Below are 24,741 nucleotides of genomic sequence, written 5' to 3'. Positions count from 1 at the left end.
TTTTACTTTGATATTTTACTGAAGATAGGCAAAAATAGTTTGAGTGACTTGTAACCAAGAACCCAGATGGTTATAGGGAATATCACTATGAAATAAAATTCACAGAAAAGAGGGATGATATTAAGGTCTTGTTGAGAGGCTGGGAGGTTTAAAAATCATCCCTGTTGGGAGCACAATAGAAGAAACAATCAACTTTCAATCACTTGATTTAAAATAAAAAGATCCTTGAAGTGACTAAAGAATACATAATAGTTTTATATCTGTGCTAATTTCCTGGTATTTATAATTATGCTGTGATAATGTGAAAGAAATTCTTGTTACTTAATGAGTAAAAGGGCATCATGTCTATAACCTACTCTTTAAAAATTTTAGAAAAAATATAGATAGATATAAAGCAAATGTAGTAAAATGCTAATATTAAAGATTTGGGGTAATGAATATTGGTATCTGAGATTTCTTCACATTATTATTACAACTTTTCTATATGTTTTATATATTATCAAAATAAAAAAATAAGAGCCTTAAGGTTATGGTGCTTTATCAGTTCATCTAATCCACTCTTTCTTTCACAGTGTTAAGGAAACATCCCTGAGAAGTTAAATAAATTGCTCGAGGTCACACTGCTTGGCAGTGGTAAAGGCTTCTCCAAGAAGGGTGTGAAAATAATGCACAGAGTGGAACAGAGGATCTCACTGATGTTCTAGTTAAGGACATGAAAGAGGAGTCTCATACATTCCATAAGGGAAAGGTAAAAAAAAAATGTTGGATTGATAAAGGATTTATCATGAAGAGACAGAGCCTTGAGAGTTCCACACAAGGAGTTTGAAGAGGGGTGGGGACGGAGGTGGGAGAGTGTCATAGAGAGAAGTGCAGCTCAGAAGGATCTGGATGAACACATTTTTAATGAATTTACTTGTCCTTGAAAACTGGCACATTTGTTGCCCTGTATCCTGGATGAAAGCTGCAGATGCTTATGTCACACCATTTATAGACACAAAAGGTCATAATATAGATCTTAAAACTTTGGGCAAGTTTCTTCACTTCTCCAGCCTCAGTCTCCTTAGTAGTAAATATAGATAATAGGACCTCATGGATTTTAGTGAAGATTAAATAAATAATCATAGATAAAGTGCTTATAATAATGCCTGGCACACACTGAGTGCTCAATACATACTAAATGCACAATACATATTAGCTATTAGCTAATTAGCTATTACCTCTGATGTAGGAGTAGATATATATATTCCTGCCTTAATTGTTCTAAGCATGTAATTTTATTTAAAGTGTACATTTGTGTGTGTGCATATATTATATATGAGTGAACATTGGAAATTTTGAGTAAGTAAAAGAGTTCCTGAAAAGGTATGACCTATAAGCTGAATTGTAAGAATGGATCTTTCAAGTGCACATACACAATGACCAGTGTGTCACTAGAAGACGGACTGACCAAAAAGATTCAGGAATAAAACTGAATACATATAGCTTAAACTCTTACCGCCTGGAATATGCTAACTCTGAATGACCTTATTAATTATAATAAGATGGTAATGAGGCTTACTAAAATAAATGAACTAATGTGGAAGAGCCTATGTTTCCACCAGGTTCTAGGTTGTGGGTATTCAGTGGAGAACAATAAAAGTTCCTGCTTTCACAGCATTTACATGCTGGTTAGAGAGGTAGATAATAAACTAGTAAAAATGTAATATAGTAGTAATAGTGTTATGTAGTAAATACATTCTATGAGGAAAGATGTAAGGGAATCAAATGTGACAGAGGGTAGATTTTTAGATAGAGTAAGCAGAGAAAGTCTCTCTGAAGATGTGACATTTGAGCATATGTGAAAGAGGTAAGGGGTGGGCCATGTAAAGTTCTTTGGAAGAGTGTTCCAGAGGGGGAAAAAAACCAGCATGTGGGAATAACCTTGGTGTGTTTGTGGAAGACAAGAAAACCATGTGTCTACAGTGCAATAAGGAAGGAGATGGGCCCAGAGAAGAGGTTGAAGAGATATGTAGGGAGCCAGTTACATAAATCCTTGTAGGCCCTGCTAAGGAGTCTAGCATTTTTTCTTGCTGAGCACAGAAGAAACAGAACCTGATCACCAGAACCAAGTTCACTTGGTTTGTGAAGACTTGACTGCGGAGTGCCAAGATGAAATGCAGGCCAGGTCGGAGACCTTGCAATGGTGGCTTGGGCAAGGTGGCTGATGCAGGGGGAGGAGGAAATCAGAATCTGACAATACTTTGAAGGTATTAGATGTGGAAAATGAACAAAAGAATAGAGTACAACATAATCTTAGATTTTTGGCATGAGCAAATAGTTGAACAGTGATGCTCTTTTCTAAGATAAGGAATACTAAAGGTGGAGAAGGAAGGCTTAATGGTGAAAATCAAGACTTATGCTGTGGTCATGTTAATTTTAATATGCTTCCTAAACATCCAGGAGAGGACTGTGAAGAACAGCTAGGATAGAAAAGTCTGGAATGCATTGAAGCAGTCAGAACTGCTCTGAAGAAGGGGTAGGGATGGGAGTCACTAACTGTGCCTAATGCTGATAATAGATTGAAAAGATGGGAACAAATAATTGATCACTGGCATCAGAAAAAATGAAAATCCTGTTTAGAATAGTGAAAACCTTGATTGATGGGGTAATAAGGACAAAGGCCTGATTGGAGTGGCTTAGGAGAGAGCAGGAGATAAAGTGGAGATAATGTAGTTAGACATGTCTTTTCAGCAGTTTTGCCAAAAGAGGAGCAGAGTCATGGGATAATAGCTGGAGGGGAACTTGAGCTATGATTTTTTTAAAGACAGATATTTATGCATGTTTGTAAGTTGATGGAAATGCTTAGTAGAGAAAAAAATAGTGATGAAGGCAAAAAGACAGGATAATTGTAGAAGCAAAGTCCTTGAGTAATAGAGAAGAAACAGGAGATGGCTCTTAGAAGCAAGACAATTCATCCATTATAATAGGAAGAAAGTAAATGTTCGACATTATTATGCAACATTATACAGCAGCGAGCATATATGAATTCAGTGTAATGAAATAATCTCACAAACAAAATGCTGAGCAAAAGAAGCAAGCAACAGAAAAATGCACATGGTATAACCACTCAAATGAAGGTAAACAAATAATATACGGTAAAGATACAATCAAGTGAAAAACTATATTTTCAAATGGAGGAAACAGTAAACACAAAGTACAGAATAATGGTCATATTTCAGGGCAGGCTATAGAGGTAGCTTCAATTTTACTAGTAAAGTCTATTTCATAAGTTGGAGGTAGGATCATAAGTCTTAATTTTTTATGCTTCTTAACGTAACTTTATTTGTATTAAACAATATACAACAATTTAAAAGTATTCTGCTAGGATTTCAAAGTGAGTAGTCTTGGGAAGCATTCCATGTGACTCTAACACAGAGAAAGTGTCTCCACTGATTTCTCAGAGTCATTAATTTTAGAACATTGATGAAATTCTGTGCTTGTAGTAGTTGCTTAAGCCTATAGAACCTCCATCCATACTGGAAACATTTTTCTTTTTTTTAAATTGAAGTATAGTTGATTTACAATGCTGTGTTAGTTTATGGTGTACAGTATATTGATTCAGTCATATATATGTATATACATATTATTTTTCATATTGTTTTTCATTATAGGTTATTACAAGATATTGAATATAGTTCCCTGTGATATATCATACGACCTTAATGTTTATCTATTTTATATATAGCAGCTTGTATCTGCTAATTCTAAACTCCTAATTTAGCCCTCCCCACACCCATTCCCTTTTGGTAACCATAAGTTTGTTTTCTATGCCTGTGAGTCTGTTTCTGTTTTGTAAATAAGTTCATTTGTCTCATATTTTGGATTCCACATATAAGTGATATATTATATTTGTCTTTGTCTAACTTACTTCACTTAGTATGATAATCTCTAGGTCCATCCACGTTGCTGCAAATGGCACTATTTCATTCTTTTTTATGGCTGAGTAGTATTCTATTGTAACATCTTCTTTATCCAATCATCTGTTGATAGACATTTAGGTTGCTTCCATGTCTTGGCTATTGTAAATAGTGCTGCTAAGAACATTGGGGTGCATGTATCTTTTCGAATTGGAGTTTTCTCCAGATATATGCCCAGGAGTGGGATTGCTGGGTCATATGATAACTATATTTTTAGTTTTTTAAGAACTTGACATACTGTCTTCCATAGAGGCTGTACCAAATTACGTTCCCACCAGCAATACTGGAGGGTTCCCTTTTCTCCACACTCTCTTACTGGAAACATTTTTAATACATTAAGCTTTGCTAATATGTGTTCAATCTTACTACAAGCCTTGTATCCTTATTCCAAATCATATTTATCTGCAAAGGTCATTTTCCAGTCCTCCCACACACAGTCAGCTCTCTTTCCTTGTTAAAAGTCTGAGACAACATGGTAGTAACTATTAACCTCACTTTAAAAGTTTTGATCCTATCTAAGCTAATAGCTTCTGGCCAAGACTCAATAACAGGGTAGAAAATCTGCTTGTAGTAAGCCAGAAAGAGAAAGAAATATACCATATGACATCACTCATATGTGGAATCTGAAAAAAAAAAAAGAAGAAGACACTAATGAACTCACCTATAAAACAGAAGCAGACTTGCGAATATAGTAAACAATCTATGGTTACTGGGGGAAAGGGAGTGGGAAAGGATAAGTTCGGGAGTCCGAGATTTGCAAATATTAACTATTAAATATAAAAATAGATTAAAAAAACAATTTTTTTCTGTATAGCATAAGGAACTGTATCCAGTATCCTGTAATAACCTTTAATGATAAAGAATATGAAAACATTATATATACATATATATATGTATGATTGCGACATTATGCTGTATACCAGAAATTGACACATTGTAACTGACTATACTTCAATTAAAAAAAATAAAACAAACAAACAAAAGCAAAATAAGTGCTATAGCTGAAAAAAAAAGAAAGAGAATCTGCTTATATAAAATTAGGCAATAAATACTCCTCTCCATTCCTTCCTTGCTTCTAACTCCAGGACGTACCTACAACTATGTTCATCAGACTTTTCAAAATGTACTGAACCAGTCCTTCATTACTCTCCTTCCAGGCAGTATAGTACTCATTACCTTACATACATTTTTCTATCTTTTCCCTTTTCTACTTCCTTCATCTTTGCCTAGAAAAGACCAACCCTGTTAAACTTAACTCTTGGCCTGCTCCATGGGTGTAATAGGGACTGATCGGTAAAAACTATGCAAATAAGTGCTGATTGTCCTGTACTGATCACTCTCCTCATCTCCAAGATGACTTATTTCATACTTTACTTTCTGTACTCAAATATATTATTTTTACTAAGAGATGCAACTGGTACAATGCTTCCTACCATCAAATTTACCTACCTAACTGTTCCTTTTCCTTCTTTCCTGAGTTCTGCCAGTTTGTGTTTCATCTTTTATTGTATCACTAATTTTTGCTTTAGTTTATACATTTCACCTTCCTGTGATTTAACACGGAATGGTTTAATCACAATTTCTATAGCCTCCTTGGTAATATTTTTTCTAGTTGTACTGTAGGCAGATGATAGATACTGTATTTTTCCATTTTATTTATATGCTTATTTTTGCCTTATAGTATCTTTTTCTTGACAATGTGCCAATACCCTTTTCTTACTTGTCATTGAGTGAGTTAGATTTCACTGTAAGGAGTGGGAAGAGGCCAAGGTTGCCTTCCACAACTCACTACCTTTTTTGCATAGATTGCTTCCCCCACATTTGGCCACTTTGTATGACAATTTGCATAGCCTTATTTCCTAAGTTTTTTGGATATAAACTATTCAGTCCTCTGCCCCTGAGCTGTAATCAGGACATTTCCTATCCCCATTTTTGGGAAAAAAAAATGGTCAGGGAAAGATTTTGCTTTACAAAGAGGCTCCTTACCTTCTCGAATTATATTTTTTGTTGATACTTTTGCCACTGGAACTTCACTGAATATGCTATTTCTCTTTACTTCCCCTATGTGGTTTCTGCACAATTTCAGCTTTTATATGGTTTTTATTGTATGAATTATGTTTCCTACTTTTTAACAAAATGTCTTAATTTTTTTTTTGTGTGTGTGTGTGTGTGTGTAAGAATAGGATTGGAATTCCCTTTGTTCCTCGTGTATGATTTTATGAAGGGAAAAACAAAGATGTTGATAGTTACATTCATCTAAAATTGTGTTGTTATTCTTTTAGATGTCTTAATTAGATGCTAATCTTATTAATTTGTAGCCATTCTTCTCTACAAATATAGGCATTTGACACTATATGTTTCCAAGTTTCTCTTCACTTACATCCTACAAGTTTTGAATACAATTTTTGTATAATTCAGTTAGAAGTACTTAAAATGTTTCAATATGATTGCTTTTGTCTCCTACATTATTTATAGATGTTTTACAATTTCAAATTTTTTTTTAATTTTATCTTTTTCTTATAGATTTCCAACTTAATTACACTATGATCACAGAACACGATTCTATTCTTTGGAGACTTATCTATGGCTAATACATAGTCAAAGCTGATAAAAGTTCTACATGTGATTGAGAAAAAAGAAAACTCACACATAATCCTGCTAGGTGCAGGGTTCTATAGATGGCTATTAAATGAAGCTTGGTACTTATGTTGCTCATCTCTTCCACATCTTTACTTGTTTCTGTCTATTTGACCTATGAAGATTTGAGAAAGTTTTGTTAAACTTTTCCAAAAATGATGACAGATTTTTCTCCCCGTCTTCCTGTAAGATTTTTTATTTCTATATTTTTAAGCTGTATTATTAGTTTCAAGACATTGAGACTTATCTTATTCTCCTGGAAAGTGAATTCAGTACTATGTGGAGAGCCCCTTTGTCTTCATGCAATGTGTCTTTAAATACATTAAAATGAAAGAAATATAACTATCACAACTTTTTTGTATGTTCTCCTTTATTTTAAGCTGGTATCCTTTTACTTTCACCTGTTCCATATTATTATGTTTCAGATATAGCTCTTGTTTTCCAGTGGGACAATCTCTTCTAACTAGTGATTTTGTTCCACTCACACTTATTAGGGTTACTGATATGATAAAACTTGCTTTTAGTATCGTGTGTTATACTTTCCATTTGTCAATTTTTCCCATGTTTTTGGTTTTCACCTATTTTGGGGGAATTAATTATTTTTTTGATTTGTTTCCCCATGTGTTCCTTCCACTGGATTAGAAATCAAATGATCTGTTTCTAATTTGTTCCTTTACCCTTGAAATTTATACATTATAAATATGTATGTATATATATATATATATATATATATATATATATATATACACACACACACATATATCTCAATGGATTCAAAAGTAAATAAATATATTGATTTAATGTATCTCCAAAAGAATTGTAGTACTTTTGAATATACTATCTATCTACATAGTCCAATATTTTGTCCAATACTTCTCTTTTTAATCTTAAAAATATTGAAAATATTTACCTTTAACTATGTGTTTACCAATTTCTTTGCAATGTTATCCCTTACTACGTCTGAAACTTTTTCTTATGTCATTATTATTCACCCTGAAGTACATCCTTTGAAGTTCCTTTAGAAAAGATTTGTTCATAGTAAACTACTATAGTTTCTCAGAAAAATATCTATTATTTTCTCAGTCCTAAAAGACAGTTTTGTTGTGTTCATAATTTTAGTTTCAGTTATTACCTCTCATCCTTTTAACATATTATTCCACTGTTATTTCAATTCTGTTGTTGCTACTGAGAAGTCTTCTATGCCTAGTGGTTATTTCTTTCTGGGTAATGTCTATGGCTTTGTGTATATTATATGTATTTTATATATGGTACATAGTATATTATCTGTGTGTGTATTTTGTGTTATGCATTTGTCTATGTGGTAGCCATGTATTTCGCATGTATAGTATAATCACTGACTATGTGTTGACTATGTGTGTTACACATATTTGTGTGTTACATGTATTTGTGTGTTGTGTGCATTAAGTGTTCTGTATGAATTTATTTGTATTTTGTGTGTGTGCTATACTGTGTATGTTGTAGTTGTGTGTGTATCTGTGTGTGTACTAGGGGAGCTGGGTCAAATAGAGACTTTTTTTTTTTGCAGAGGCAAAAAAGGAAAGAAAATGTTGATATTCTAGGTACATATCTAACATTTAAGTTGCATCCATGGAGATTGCAAGTAGCATTAATAATAAGACTGAGCGTGAAGGATGAGATTTTAAATGGACTATGCATCTGTGTGATGTGTGGGAGTGCATGCAGGCGTGCACTCACACATATAAAATGCTAGGAGTCTGAAAGCATAGGGTGGGCCATTTCACAAGGATCATTAATCTCATGGGTTCCTCTGGGCTTCCTTTTCCATAGGTCTGGTTTTTTGAGCTGGCTAAAATTGTGAAAGGTGTGGATTTCTGCCAACACATTAGCAGTCTCATCTCTGTCCTATCTGTTGTAGATGAGGGAATCAACAGTAATCAATTTCCTCCAGTGCTTTCTTCATATTGTAATAATAACTTACCATTGAATGATAAAATGATAGTTTGAAAGTGATTTTATAATCATTAATGTATTTTTCTCTATGATCCTGGAAGGAAAGGTATTTTTCAAAAAAAAATCTTGAAAAGAAAATAGAAAAGTTAATTTTATTCAAAAGAGAAACTGAGGCTCAGATTAAGAAGTGTGCCTCAACATATCTGACTCTAAGTGGTAAAACTGAGATTAGAAACCACGTTTTATTATTCCCTAAGTGTTAGAAATACTGTAATACACTAACCAGGTAATCTTGGACACATTTTCATTAATATTTTATAACATTTGACAGTAAGGTATTTCCTTTAAATAATCCTAGACAGATTTCAATCACTTTGTGTATTAACGCTTCCTTCTCTGACAAATATAAGACCTGGCAGGAAAATATACCAAACAAAACACTGTGCACATAGTGATCTCATCTTGATTCAAACCCTTATAATTAGGGTTTGTACCACTATATATACTCCACAACTTGGTTTCCTTGCCCGAGTCTTGCTTTTTCTCATGCATCATTCCCAACACGGCCAGGAGTATCTTTCCAAAATGCAAATAAAATCATCTTTCTTCTCAGTTAAAACACTTTCATCTTCCCTCCATCCTAGCGAAAAATCCAGTGTCCTTAGCAGAGGCTTTAAGAAGCCTGGAGACCACCAATCTTTCTATCTTCATTTTTACTGTGCGCCACTTTCCATTCTATGCCTCAGCTATACTAAATCATTATTCAGTATTCAAACTTTCTAAACTCTTTCATGCTTCTGTAACTTGTATACAATTTTCTCTTCCCAAAGTGCCATTCAATTTTTGGGGACTTGAAAAAGTTTTCACCATGCTCCTAAATCAAGAATTCTCTTTCTCTCTGTCTCTGTCTCTCCCTTCTATGCTATATATATTTGTCATGCTACCCAAAACAATATGTTACACTTACTTACTTACATGTATACGTACTCTTACCAGTTTAAAAGCTCCTTGAGGGCAGGAACCAAGTCAGATACAGTTCTATATCTCTATGCCTAGCACAGGGCATGGCATATATAGTAAGTAATTAATGATTAACTGACCAATGTTATTAACTTTAAGGAGTTGGCAAAATATGACCCACAGACCAAATACAGCCCTCTGCCTGTTCTTGTAAATAATGTTTTATTGGAACACAGACCTGCCCATTCATTTATGTAATGTCTATTTCTGCTTTTGTGCTGCAATGATAGAATTCAGTAGCTGCAAAAGAAATGGAGTGCCCCGCAAAGCCAAAAGTATTTACTATCTGGCCCTACACTGAAAAAGTTTACTGACATCTGGCTTAGATAATCTCTAAGAATGTTAGAGTACTGCCTTAATTATGTAGCTTCTAACATTATGAGTTTTTTTTAAATCACATATAAAGCAAGAAACATATTTAGAATTTATTGCATTTTACTCACTAAAGTATCAGAAATTTTTCATTAATGGTGTTTAATTTTTTTGTTGCAGTTTAAATCTGTGTCATCTCAATGGTGTGTGGTTCAGATAGCAAAAAACTAAACTGCCAGGTAAATATGGATAAATGTTTCACAATGAAAAATACATAATATATCCTTTATTCAGAAATATTTAAGGGATAATGGATATTTGAGTTTGCAAGAAATATAAAAGTATATTTGAAAACCTTTAAACACCATTTGGATAAAGAATTAATCAAATATCTGGATAAATTCCAGTCACATCAGAGAGAATGTATTCTTGTAGTTTAAAGTCAGCTTACTAAATCATGAATTTAATTTTTAATATGGAGACCAATTTTTTCTGCAAAATGACTGATAATTTTGTAAAGTGATGCTCTCTTCTTTTCTTTAGTAAGAGTAATATTTCATACCTTGATATATTTCTAATTTCCTTTGAATCACAATCTTGGTTTTATTATTATCAAGTAAATGTATCCCTCAATGATAGTCTTACTCAGAAAATGTATACCTTGTTAGCCTTCGTGAGGCTTAATTATGTTGAATGATACTGTATTAAGCATTTCTTTATATTACACTCAGAAATGGAGGGGAGGATTCTAGAAGGATAAAGAAGATAAGCTCATTATTTTCCCTTGTTTTGTAAATAATGTTACTTTTATTAGTGTATTAAACCCTGTCATTGTTTCCTAAAATTCATAATCCTCCCATCTTGTGTCAGCTACTGTAAACATGCTGAGTGTTATTTATTTAATTAAAATAAGCTTAACATAAATTATCTTTGGGAATTTTTAAACAGGTCTTCATATCTGTTAAGCTAATTGGAGGTATGCTAGGGTATCATAAAACCAAGGTTAAGAGTCACTTAAACGTTGAACCTATGACATATACCATTCACTCTAATTGCCACTAATTTAAATATCTTCTTGAACAAAGAATATATTCTCTGTCATTAAGCCCAAATATGTGCTTTCCTGACACTTCATCTGTTATGTAGGAAGCATAATAATGATAATAATAATTATAATGATGATTAAAAACAATAATAACCAAATAGCAAACAAAATTCAAACCCAGAACATTTCAAGGTATTACTTACACAGTGCTAAAAAATTATCATATTATATGTATCATCAAAATGCAAGTAAACATAAATGATAAATGAGATAATCAGTATGTATATGTGCCACACAATACTGTGGTAGTGTATAGAGACAAGAAGTAGTACCTGAGGGTAGTCATCATTTATTCTGAAATTTCTCCTGTTTTCCCATGATAATGAAGTATTTATATTTAACAACCAACAAAGAGAGAGACAAGATTTTTCACTGCTATTTTCTAAAATATAGGCTCACTAAAAGGTTATATCAAGGAAAACTTCAATATGAAGCCTTTCAATGGTTTGGTTCATTAATGTGGGAAACCTCAAATTTTTTGGCAAAAGGATTTCTTCTATAAAGACATGCCCAGACTAATATTTTAGCCATGTTATGCAGGTCAAAATACGATGAATATTTTTTTTATATTGGTTATATAGAGAGCAGAACAAACATCTATTCAAATTTCAAATTTTTTATATCATTACTCATTTTTATTGATTATTTCATTAATTTATGAGAGAGATGTGTTAAAGTCTCTTTAACTGTGGTTTGGTCTCTACGGTTCTGTCATTTCTTGCTTTATATATTTTGGGAATGTTACTTGGTGCATATAAATTTAAAATTCTATCTTCCTGTTCTATTAAATTTTTATCAACGTTAAATGTCTCTCTTTATCTATAGTTACGCTTCTTATACTAAAATCTACCTTTTGGATTCTGATATGGTTACACTTTATTTTCTTTTGGTTACTGTTTGCATGGTATATATCTTTCCATTCTTTTACTTTCCATCATATAGTGTCATTATATTTAAGCTATGCCTCTTATAAGCAACATTGTTTAACTCAATTTGAAAAATACTTATATTACATTTACTATAATTACAGATATATTTAGGTTAGTATCTATCATCTTATTATTTTTTTTCTATTTGTCCACATATTTTATATTCTTTTATACTCTTTCCTTGCTTTTCTTCTACTGGATTAATCCATATTTTTGTTATTCAATTTTCCTCATCTAATAATTACATAATTATAATACAATCTTTCACTATTACTGTAATGGCTTCTCTACAGATTGACACATAGCTTTCATTTATGTCAGTCTAATATAAATTATTAATTTTACCAGTTCCCAGACAATGTCAGAGTCTTGGAACATTTCAACTCCATTTGTCCCCCTACCCTTTTCTTTAATGTTGTCATGTATTTTAATTTTGCAATAGACTTAGACCCCCAAATGACAGTAGTGTTGTTCTGTTCAAATGATATTAATGTACACCTGTCCACATATTTTCACTTTCTCTTACTCTTCATCCCTTTTTTTCTGTTTCAATTTGAAATTTTCTTCTTGAAGATCTCCTTTTGTATTTCAATCAAGAGGTTAAAAATTTCAGTTTTGTGTGTTTGTAAATATCTTTATGTTGCTATCATTTTCAATGAGTATAAAATTCTAGGTTGGCAGAATGTATTTCCCCAGCATGTCAAAGATAACCATCACATTATTTTTCAGCTTCCACTGTTTCTGTTAAAAAGTCAGTGAACAGTCTTATTGTTGTTTCTTTTAAAGTTATGTGCCTCTTTCCCCTCTAGTTGCCATTGATATCATCTCTTTGCCTTTAGTCTTCAATAATTTCAATAAGATGTGGTAGGTGTAGTTTTATTTGTATTTATTTTGGTTTGGATTCGTAGTACTTTTTAAATTGGTGGCTTAGGTGTCTTCATCAGATTTGGAAAATTCTCAGCCAATTATCTCCCTTATATATTGCTTCTGCCTATTCCCCTTCTCCTCTTCTAGGACTCAAATTATATCTATGTTAGACATTTTTATCGTGTCTCATATGTCTCTTACTATTTTTCTATAGTTTTCATTCTTTATTCCTCTCCATGCTTCAGTCTGAGTATTTTCTAATGATCTATTCTCACTAAGTAATGCTTTCTTTTTCAAATTATTCCAAACTGCTATTAAACTTATCATTAGGTTCTTAAATTTTATTATTGCATTTTTCAATTCTATAGTTGTCATTTGGTTTTTAGTAAGTTCCATTTCTTTGATGCATATTCCACTTTGTCATTTTTTTTCCAGCATTTTAATCTTAAGTTATTTAAATGTGTGTATTTGGTAACACCAATAAATTGTTCAGTTGCCTTTTCTCTTGAGTTCCTTTTTGGAATGCGTGGTAATTTTCTTGAATGCTAAATATTTTGTATTAATAATTGTAGAGGTTCTAGATGATTTTATCTTACTCCAGTGAGCTTTTACTCTACTCTCTGGATAATTACCTTAATCTAGTCAGGAGTCAAGACTGGGTTGCCGTTTTTATAAACCTTGGTCTACTTCTGGTTCACACTTATTCTTAGGATATATTCTTAGGATATAGTTCTTATTTTTAGGATATAGTTCCTAGGATATATTCTTGGGATATAGTTCTTTAGGGGCCCAACTGTGCCTGACAGATGCTGAACTTAAATTTTTATTTCCTCAAAACCATGAAACTGCTAAATATTCCTCTCTGTTTTTCAGTAGTTTTCTGCTTAGTTTCTTAGCCTCTTTCTCTATGTTACTTAAGAATTCAGAACCATGAAGTATATGACACTTCTTTATGCCATGCTTATCTCCAAGATTTCAGTTCCTCAGTTCTGAATGACCTTGGCAGTGGCAGCATTCCTCTATGATCACAATTCCTATTGGGCATACCCACCTTCCCATTTCTGGAAACATCATTCCTTCCATTTGCCCATTCAGACTTAGAAGTGGTAGTGGCTTTCCATTGTTGCTAGTCTCAAGATGCGTCACCCTCTGTTGTTGGTCACTTTAATCATGCCCATGCCTTTTAGATACTGTCTTCATTAAAATATCTTCACCTAAAGCTACAGAGGAGGATATCCTTTGCCTTTCGTGCCTGATTAGTACAATATGTAACTCCCCTAAAGGTAAGAACTGATGCTCTGAGGTATTAGTTTTTTAAAAAATCAGTAATCTTACAAAAAATTGGATGCTTTAAGACATACTGAAGATTTTTATTATCAATAAATCTGGTTCTTAGAGTTTATGAGTAAAGGGGATCTTTATATGAAATGAGTAAAGGAGAAATTTTATAAAAACTGTTCTTGCTTGAGCTAGTCCATAGAGTTTAAGCATTGGCTTGAATGAGATATCTCATTCCTCTCTGTTTTATCTTCTTTTCATAAATACATGGAACTGTTTACAGAGCCCCTTTCACCAGCATTCTCTTTGAGCATTAGACATTTACATATCATAAAGAGAATGAACAATGTGTTGGATACACTGTCTCATCAAAGGCAATGCCTACATCCCTCAAAAAAAGTTACTCAAAACATGTTGCATAAACGTCACACTCCAGTCTCCCCAGATAGGTGTCGATCAAAAATCCCTGCAATTTATTACCTACTGATGAAGTAACTTCCCCATTTGACAACTTTTACACTACCCTTGGGAGAAAATTCAGTGTTCTCTGCATCACACCAGATTGCTTTTTAAATTAAGACATATGCTATACTTTTTAGGAACTTGCAATATAGAATACTAGACAATAATAATAAATAAAATCAGAATATGATTAAAGATTTAAATTATTAGGTATAGACTAAACCAAGAAGACAGTCCAGGGGAGGCCAGTTGAGTATAAAATGGGATTTGAATATTCATAAATGTGAGTGGGAGTCATTTCTACCTTGTTGGAAAACAGCATGAATACATATCTTGACCAAGGCCACTTAGAAATTTCAGTGGCAAAGCTGAAGTTTAAAAAGAACTGATAATCATACATCTAGCCATTTGACAAGTCCTTTGAGCTGTACTTCCTCTCATTTGATCTAATACTTCATAGGACATTTTTGCCAGAGAAATGAACTCTTACACACAGACTGCCTCAGGTTAGTTCTCTACTATTAAATCTTTGGAAGGGGAGTGAACATAAAAGGGTTCCTAGGATTAGCAGTGTGAAGTTCTGAAGCTCCATTGTTTTTGAGTCTTACTCTTCTGATACAAGACTGTCTCTGTTTCATCAAAGAGAGTTGTTGGTAGAAAGGAAGAGAAAGTGTGATGAAATGAGAGAAACGAGTTCCATGGTATCCAAATCAACCATTTAGGCCTGACGGTAAAAATGCTGTGCAAGAGGATTCTTTCCTGGTACCAAAAATAGAGGAACTTAGTGAGAGGTGAAGTCCTCTGGGGTTCAGAGGCCTCAGAGCAGCACCAGCTGTCTCCATTTACCACCTCTAAGGAGTAATAGAAAGTGCAGAGAACTATTTAGTTCTAGACATGGGACTTGAACATCAGAGGATCCAGAAATAGCTGAGCAATGGTGGCAGTGGCAGTAAGAGCCTCTTGAGGAGAGGTAGATCCGTGACTACGACAAATTGCTATCTTGGTACCAGAGCCAATCATAGCAAACTAAAAAGGGAGCCGTGAGTTTAATGTCTTTTCTTCTTTGCAGAGGAAAAATTCAGGCCCAATGAGGTTGGGTTTGGGGGAAGATTTACTCCAACCCATACAATTAATCATATTAGCTAATGTTAATTAAACACTCTCCTGAGAAATTTACACCCCTAGCCTCACTTAGTTTTCAAAACAATTGCTTGTAGTAGGTACTATTATCACAGACAGGCAGAATAGTGGTTCAAACAGTGACTCCACCACTTTGGGCTATATAACAGTAGTAAGTTACTGAGCCAACTATGCCTAATTTTCTTCTCTAAAATGGAGATAATAATATCAGCAACAATAATAACAATAATGAAATAATATAAACAGGCCATTTAACACATTAATTCCATCCAATAGAGACACATTTCCAATTGATGTTAGACATTTACTCTTTCACCCATATGCCACTTCTATTACTCCTTAATGAGAAGAGGAAAGAAGGAGGGTTTCTCTCCTTTTCAAGAGGAAAAGACCTTCCCGCACCATCTCAACGCCCTGTTGAATTATTAGTGTCTAGAAACCACCCAGAAAAGGTTCTTATGTTGCTTTTGTAATGGATAAAGTGATGGTAATAATGATGCCAAGTTATTGTCTCGAATGGGAAATGGGCATAGAATTTGGAAGCAGTGAATTAAATTAGGCAGTTCTGTTGCGGGCTCATGAATTCCCACTCATAACCTACCCTCAGGCACCCTCTTGACCCTTTGGCATCCCTTGGAGGACATGGAAATGTCAGCCAGCAGCCCAATGTCATTATTCCTGACACAGGTTTCATTCCATTTCCAATAATCTTAGTGAAGTTTCCAGCTTTCCCCCACTCACATCACATGTCCATCAGTACCACAACATGTAATTGGGTATAAGCCCTACAGCAAAGAGATTGTGAATAGGTCATATTTAAATTTTTTTTCCATACTGACAAATGACATGGGACTCCTATGGGTGTACATTTGACACCCTCATGAATACAAAATGAATTTATTATGATTAGTACTTTCACCTGGAATACGACATTAATTCATAATGATTGATGGGCTACTTAAAATAAAGTAGTAACCTTTTCCTAAGGTGACTAGGTGACCCCACATCCACTTCATTAGTAATATTCCCTGAACTATATTTATGTAAATGGAAAAATGTATCATGAGACTATTTTATCCCTTACAGTCAAGCACAACTCTCAATGTAACTACATCTTACAGAAACCGAAAAACAATTTTATTTCATTCCAGAGTATTTGACAATGTTCTATTTCTACCCCTGGAAAATAAATGCACTTGAAACTGAACAAAATGCTCACAAATTATCATTAAAAATATGTAATAATCAAATTTAAATCATATTAAGAAGAACTATTTATACCCCCTGTGTTGTCAAAATCTATTGCTTAGTTCCATTTTGGATAAATCAATGGTGAGTCTTGCGCACATGATTAGATTTGATGTTTTCATTGATGCATGTGTTATATACTTATGAAAAAACAAAATCTCGGGTCATTTAATATGGATTCTCAATGATTCCCCTGACTAAAATATATGAATAAAGGAAATCCCTGCACCCTAGGTTCATGCTGTTGATTGGTGTTTAGAAACTGCTGAATAGGTAAGGGCAAGAGTTTAAATGTTCTAAACTAACACACACAGAAAACCAACTGGGAAGCCACATACCATTGGGTTCTCATTGCTTTTCTACTGGTTCTTTTCAATGGGGCACTTCTCACAGCTTGGCTATTCATCTACTCAGAATGTTATAAACATGCATCCTGCTTTCTAGTATGATTTTGATCTACTGAACAAAGTGAAGGGTACATGAAAAGTAAAATAAATAAGCCATGACACACTGAAACAAGAACATAATGTGCAAAATATCAATAAGGACAAAAAGAACTGCCTGCCTGAATTGCATTCTGCCTAAAAGCACAGAGATTTTTATCACAAATAAAACAGACACTCTCCACTTCTTACCTGAGATGTGAACTTAGGTTTTTATAACTGGGCTGGAGGTGTGGACTTATGGTACTTAATATTTAGTTAACAAAAGCAAAATATGCTAGTTAGCACACCCAATTTGGTAAAAAAAACACACTGCGGCTGTGTGGACTAGGAGCTGGAAACTTAGCCACTCCATCCACATTCTGCCTTTGATGGGTGTACCCTTGACTGAAAAGATCATTTAACATCATCATGCCTCAGTTTCTTTTCATTTAAATTTACAACATCCATCTGTTTCACTCCCTAGAGTTGTGTTGAGGAGCAAATAAGATACTGTATGTGGAAATACTTTTAAAAATACAAAGCATGAAATGAAATCAAGCATCATATGCTATTTAACCTCTCGTCATTGTGTAACATATGAATCTAACGTATCAGAGGCAACATAGATTCATCCAAGCAAATATTTATTGAGAGCTTTCTATGTGTAGTGAGAGGGATGCAAATATAAAATTTATCAAGATTAGAAGAAAAGTGAAAACATATAAATAACTATAATATATATAAGATAAGAGTGGTAAGTAGTAGTGCGAGTGAAATATAATTGCTTAATAGCTCAGAGAACAATAGGAAAGACTTGTGGAAGAAAAGTTCACTAAAGCTAGGCCTTAAAGAATGATAAGACTTAGACTTGAGAAAGAGATGGGGAGGCAAGTCTTCCAAATGGACAAACGGTTTGAGAATAGGCACCCAAACTGGGATTCCTCTAACATAGGGAAACTTTAAGGGGTTCCTTTAAGCTCCAGTTTAGAATGAGTGAGGGAGATGTTGGGGAAATATGCATCGGTAATATTTATTGAGTACTTGCTATATGCCTAGCATTGTTCAACCTGCTAGGGAAAGAGTAGTGACCAAAATAGACCAATCACTGCCAGTGGGTGGGGGCAACATTCTAGTGGCTATAAATTTATGCCACAAAATGTCTCTAGCCCATGATTTCCTTCCGCAACAGCATTCTCCATGATTATTCTCCTTCTCCTAGAGTAGCCAAAGCAAACACACATACACAGACATATACATTCATTTAGATTCTAAATTTTGGAGTATCACCATCTATGTTGTCCAAGATGCAGAACTCTAATTTTATTTGAAAAATCATGGTGTTTCTCAAATTTTGTGGGGAAAAATAGGGATGGATCCTAAAAGGGGTGAAGAGAAGGAATTTCCTCAGTGGTTTTCAACACTTGATGCATATTAGAATCATCTGGGGAACTTAAAAAAAATCCTATGTCTGGGCATTGAGCAATTAAACCAGACTCTCTGGAGGTTGAATCCAGACATCATTATTTATTTTTAAAGTTCCTCACGTAATTCAAATATGCAGGCAGATGAGAAAACATTTAAGTAATCAATACTCCAAAGGACTGTCTCCCTTTTTTTCCCTCTGTTTTACTTTACAGTTTAGATAAGTGGATAGATAACTTGCATAACCCCTTAAATCTTTTGCTAGAATCTTGTCAGCAAGTCATAGACTTTTGGAGATGGGAAAGGTATCAGATTTTAGTACAGGTAAGAGAAAACCTGAGAAAGTCAAATTGACAGTCATAAGGAGAATTATTTGGAGGTGGCATTGAAGTTAAGTGGGGAGAAGTTGAAATGCAAATACAATTTCCTAGATTTGAGTCTTGGCTTCACAGCTGACTTTGTGATTTTCTTATCTATTTGAACTTTGAGTTTTCTCATCTATAAAACTCAAAGTATAATATAAAGCCTCTTTTACCTTTCAGGGCTCTATTGAGGATCAGGGGAGAAAGCACTAGTGAAAGTGTATTGTAAACTAAAAAACTCTAACACAAATTTGAGGGATTATATCCTAACAGCTGAAGCAATATCAGCAAAAATATTTCATCCTGTGAACAATGTCCAAAGCAGTGTCTTTACTGTCCATTTAGACATAGCAAGTAAAACCAACCCTATTAGATATACACTTACCAATTAAAGTCATTTTCTTGCTATGCAAAATATTTATGTTATTTTAAAATATATAATATATTAATATATTGCATTTATTTTAATAATTTTATTTTAATATATTTTACCAGTCAAGATTCCTCTACAGAAGCCTTACTGGAAATCCTTGTTAATAACAACAGGAAATAAAAACTAACAAACCAGCTGTTAACAATCCAGATCAGATTATGCTAATTTAGTTTGAAACCAAATAAGGTGGAGGAGGAAAGGAAACATGGGGAGGAGAGAAAGTCTTAACAATTCATGAAGAAAGCAGTAAATCTCACTGACAGAAGATAAACTTCTTGGGTACTAAGGCAATGAAAATGGTGTTGATCTATGTGTCCACAGATGTGGCTCCAGGGTGTAATCTGTCCAGCTGCTCAATATCAGGACAGCCACACGGGCACCACCTCAGGGAAGATAAATAGGAAACCTCTTAGTCAGGGAGATAAAACACAACTGCTGCTGCTAGTACTTACGTGGAAAAGCTGCTGATTGTCACTGTTGGACACAGGAAGTGTTACTGAAATATTCTGAGGCACAGAGGGTAAAAGACCTGGTTACAAATCCAGGGGGTGATGGGGTGCAGAGAGACAAAATTTTGCTTGTATCAGTTTTCTCAAGATAGATAAGGCCAGCCTGCTGAATTTCATTAGGTAGTGTGTGGAGCAAGTTTAGAAGGCAAAGAACAATTGGGAACCTTGTATTATACTATATGTAAAACATTGTTATGTGTAATATACACAAGGTCCCTCAAGGTCAGGAAAGGTCAGGAAAGATCAGAAATGTGAAAATTTGAGAGAGAGAAAAAAAAAAGGGTTGGTATCCTAGCCAGTGGATCAATATCCCACTCCATTTGAACCAATGGAAATCAACACACCCTTTGGGTAAAAGGCCAGTTCTTATACTAGAAGGAAGGAGGGGGCGGGAGTGGGGTGGAATGAAACCATTCTACAAAGAGAATGTGGAAGAAAATTTGTTTTAAAAATAAACACTTTAACCTTCTTAGAGTTTTCAGTCAAGCATTATGTATGCTAAAATTCAAGAAACAACCTGAACGTTTCAGAGCAAACCCAAGCCTTTGTTTTAATTATTACAGCCAACACATTGTTATTCATTATGTGCATATTTATTAAGCAATTACAACATGTAGGTACAATCCTAGGTGCCACAAGGAAGAAAAAGGAGAATTAGACACAGAAAGAATCTTCAAAGAGCTTAAGAGAGATGACACCACATAAAAAGCAGCAATGTACTATAGAAAATACATGCCCTAAAACAAAAAGGACCACAGACAGTGAAAAGAGGGAGGGAGGTTCCATCTAAAAGGCTTGATCAAGGAAGACTAAAACTGCTTTTATTTTCCTGTCACTTTTATGACTTGACCTAAAATTGATTCTTTCTCATTAAAATCTCCTTGAATATCTCTCAGTGGAGTAAGTGAATCTTAGGTTCATTCTCAAGAAACTTGTTTCTGCCTCAAGTTTCAATAGGAGCCCAACCCTGAGACTAAAGATCTAGAATGGTGTCCAGCCTCTGAGAGTAGTTCCAGGTCATTTCTGACCTTGTTTGTACTTAAGGAGGGATTTATTACTGAGGGTCCACACATGGGCTGCCCACCTTAATGGGTACCTTGACATGATATGCAAAAATGCTATGTGTAGGTGCCTTTGTGTTTTTTTCATAGCTTTCATCAAACTGTTTCAAGCCAGGAGCTACTTTGAGGCAGTCCTCAGATCTGGAGTGCAGAAACAGGTCAGCTAAGAGAGAATGGGAGCCTAGTGGGCTCCCCAAGGCTTAGACCAAAATGGGATCAGGTCGTGGGAGCCAGGGTTTCTCTCAACAAAGATAAAATACTTTTTTCTTGCCTTGTATTGAGATTGCCTTGGTCAGGCTTGTGCTTTCACCTCTTCCCTAAAAGAATGTATGTGTTGAAACAGTAATATTTTCTCAGGCCATATAATATGTATGTGTTGAAATGGTAATATTGTCCCTAGATCACATGACATTCAGATATACTTCTGGTTCTAAATCAGAATGGTGAAAGTCATTGAATTCCAGAACATAATCCTAGTCTTTATCTGACACTGTTGGCAACCATTTACGAGTGGATTTTTTAGAGTTCTATAAAGTGGGTGTTGATGGTACCCAAAGCAGGCATTAATAATCTTTACTGGAACAGAATGAAGGTGAAGAAAGGAAGCTAAAAACTTTCTGTTTGGTATAATTGTAGTTTAATGTGCTTTATTATATCCCTGGATTGACTTGAAACTAGTTGATTTCAGGGGAAAAAAACCAAGTACCTAAAACCACCTATTTATATTGTGTATAGATAATCACTGCTTGCCTGAATTTTTCATGTTCTAACCAGCTGTTTTGGCATTTTGTAGACACAGTCTGAATAATTCCATCTATATTCCATCAGTCCTAAATTAGTGTGACAAGTATTTGTGTTTAGTAACATTTTCTAAAGTTGATAATATTGTAAACAATTGGATGGTTTTCGCCCAGCTTCCTAAGTGCAGACATTTCCCAAAGTAGATTATTCTGAGAATGGCAGTTTCCTCCTTTCCAAAGGGCATTACAGAGACCATATAACTATACTGGCCACCTTTTTTTAAAATTTCCAGGACCCACTTTTCAATATATCACTTAAGTGGTACATAAATTTATTTTAAACGGCTCACCTCCATTTAGGTGCCTATCAAGAGAAATGGAAATGTCTGTTCTAAAGTTATCAAAAATTTCCTGATAGCAATTTTTTTATTTAATTAAAAAAAGAGTGAGAGAAAATCAAATCCTGTCACAGGCAGGTGGAAGGACACCGCAGGCAGGACTGTGTTTTCCAATGGCATCCAGCAAGATAATGAGTCCATGTCTATGGAAATTGATTCATTAATATTTCATCGAGGCAGCTTCAGAGCAATTCAAGAACCAGCTCCCAGGAATTCAATCAGTAAATTCAATAAATTGTCAAGCTTAAAATACCAGGGGGGCAAAAATATACATACATTTGGCATGTGTGCATATTTATACATATTGATGTGACACGTATATGCACATGAATACAGGCATACATGTTAAAACAGCACATGTAAGAGACTGTCATTTCTAGCCTTAAACTCAGACTCACCTGCCTATATTCTTTACTTAAGAAGAATTTCCAAATAAAACAAAAATCACTCAATTTAATTTCATTCTCCTGCTCAGTATCTGACCTGAAAAAGCAAGTTAACTAAAATGTAAGCTGCAACTTGTTTACTGGTAGTCACATATTTATCAACAGAGTCCCTTCAATCAATTAACAGCACATCAAGATGGCTCCCAAGGACCCATGCTGAGGCTGGAAAAAGAGGGGATCAAATGTTTCACGGAGGAAGGGCTGCTGGTTTGGGGAAGAGCAGCCAATTTACCACGTGATCTACACATTGAGAAAGGCCAGTTAGGGAAATAGATTCAAATTATCATGTCGGCTAAGTAATTGGTCTTTGGGTGTCCCTAAACACTAACCTATAAATAATTTTATTTTCATTTTGGATCAATGTCTTCTAGCCCTTGTCTAACTAACCTGTATTGATGTCTTTTTAATTAAACCATGCGTGATATGCTCGCTCGGCAGTGGGGCATACTGAGTGTTCATGCTAGGAATTCCAGATAAGGTAATTATGCTATTTGTCACTGTCATGATTAATGTGTGACAGCTGTTATGACAGCTGTGCCACTGTTTTGTCACAATACTCTGTTCATCCATAACAAAATTAGCTGTCGCACTCAAAGGTACACACTTGCTGCTATTTCTTTCTGAAGTCAACAATGAAAAAATCGAGAGGGAATATTACATGAACTCCGTGACAAACAAGAAAAACGACATCTTTATTTTTTTTCTTTAAATGATGATATAACCTGCCTGCACTGGAAATGCAGATAGCTCACCTCTAGCAAACAAGCTGTCATGAGGAGCCAATCCGCCACTAATCTAGCTAACAAGGTCTCAGTATGTGAGGGGTTTGCTTCATAATTTGAATCTGCCTTGTCAGGCAAGCCTTTTAGATGTTACCCAAATTAGCATTGGCTGGAACTGTTACTGCCTGTCAAGGTGGAAAACTGAAAATGCAGAGTTATAATAGCAAGTGGGAGACTGACTCACCTTTTCCTTTGGGCGTCCGTCAAGTGGAGCAAAATAGGCGGCTCTGCCTCCTTTTCCCTCAAGACAGCCGCCCCTCCCTGCCCTCAATGCCCTGCACCCTTAGCTGGGAAAGATGCTTTCAGGAGCTGTCTCCAAATAGAGATGTAAATTGTCAGATGAAGGCAGTTATTAATGTTAACCAATATTGTTTCTTACAGAGCCCTAAAACTGGACTATAAAACCACAGAAGACACTGATGTGAAGAGACAGATGGCTACAATAATAGCGTCATTATTCTATAGCTTTGGGTGAAGTGGATAGTGCATATGTTCCATAAATTTAAAAGAAGAAAAAAGCCCAAGAAGATGTCTATTCATAATGATAAAGAAACACTGTGACATCAGAGACCCTGAGTGTGAAAGAAAGGAAATATGTCATGTCAGATATGCATAACTAAGTGAATATGATATTTTCACTCTTAAAATTAAAGGGAGAACATCTGTGGCTATTATTATTTTGCAACAAATGATTAGTTTGATCTACTAAGTATTTAAATTTGCAATAACTTAACCAGCAAATATAATATGCACTTTTAACAAGAATACTGTTTAAATCAGGCCCATCTGCACTGTCTCTCTTAGGCCTCTTCTCCAAAAACCATCCTGGAACAGAACGCTGAATTATTTCAAACAATTATAATGATTACAAAGGAACTGTTACCACCTGCTGCTGACTCTTGGCAGTCATCAATGAAGGATTTAATTAGAATATTTATCAACAATGACCAAAACTCCTTTTGATTTGTCCCTGATTTCTTCATGTGGGAGTAACTCTGCAAATTCAAATTAAAAGATACAAAAAAATCTGAGGGCATGCTTAATAGATTTCAAATCAGGACAACTAGGCTTAATTCAATTGCTCTAGTTGGTTTTCTCTGTGACAGGGATGTGAGCCCTTGATGATTCCTTTCACTTTTGATGAGCATCTCCTTTCTACCTCAGTCAAAAGATATCAGGAACATTTTGCTGCCTTACATTATTACCAAGCATATAGCGCTTAGCTATGAGATCACACGGGGTTTTGGATGAAGGAAGTAATAGCCGTTTCCATGTGA

The 24,741-nt window shown here is 34.6% G+C and overlaps 2 long non-coding RNA genes across 2 annotated transcripts in view; one reads left to right on the top strand and one right to left on the bottom strand.

Moving 5' to 3' along the window:
- Nucleotides 1–24,741, bottom strand: part of LOC140696067 (uncharacterized) — a 527,390-nt gene that overhangs the window by 331,575 nt on the left and 171,074 nt on the right. The window lies entirely within an intron of this gene.
- LOC140695862 (uncharacterized) lies at nucleotides 23,284–24,138 on the top strand. Its single transcript, XR_012071692.1, has 2 exons — nucleotides 23,284–23,489; nucleotides 23,846–24,138. It is a non-coding gene; the product is annotated as an uncharacterized lncRNA (long non-coding RNA).

The sequence above is a fragment of the Vicugna pacos genome, chromosome 4 (assembly GCF_048564905.1).
Source record: "Vicugna pacos chromosome 4, VicPac4, whole genome shotgun sequence".
Classification (NCBI taxonomy): domain Eukaryota; kingdom Metazoa; phylum Chordata; class Mammalia; order Artiodactyla; family Camelidae; genus Vicugna; species Vicugna pacos.
Note: the sequence above shows the minus strand (reverse complement) of the source record. Positions and strands in the feature narration are given on the sequence as shown.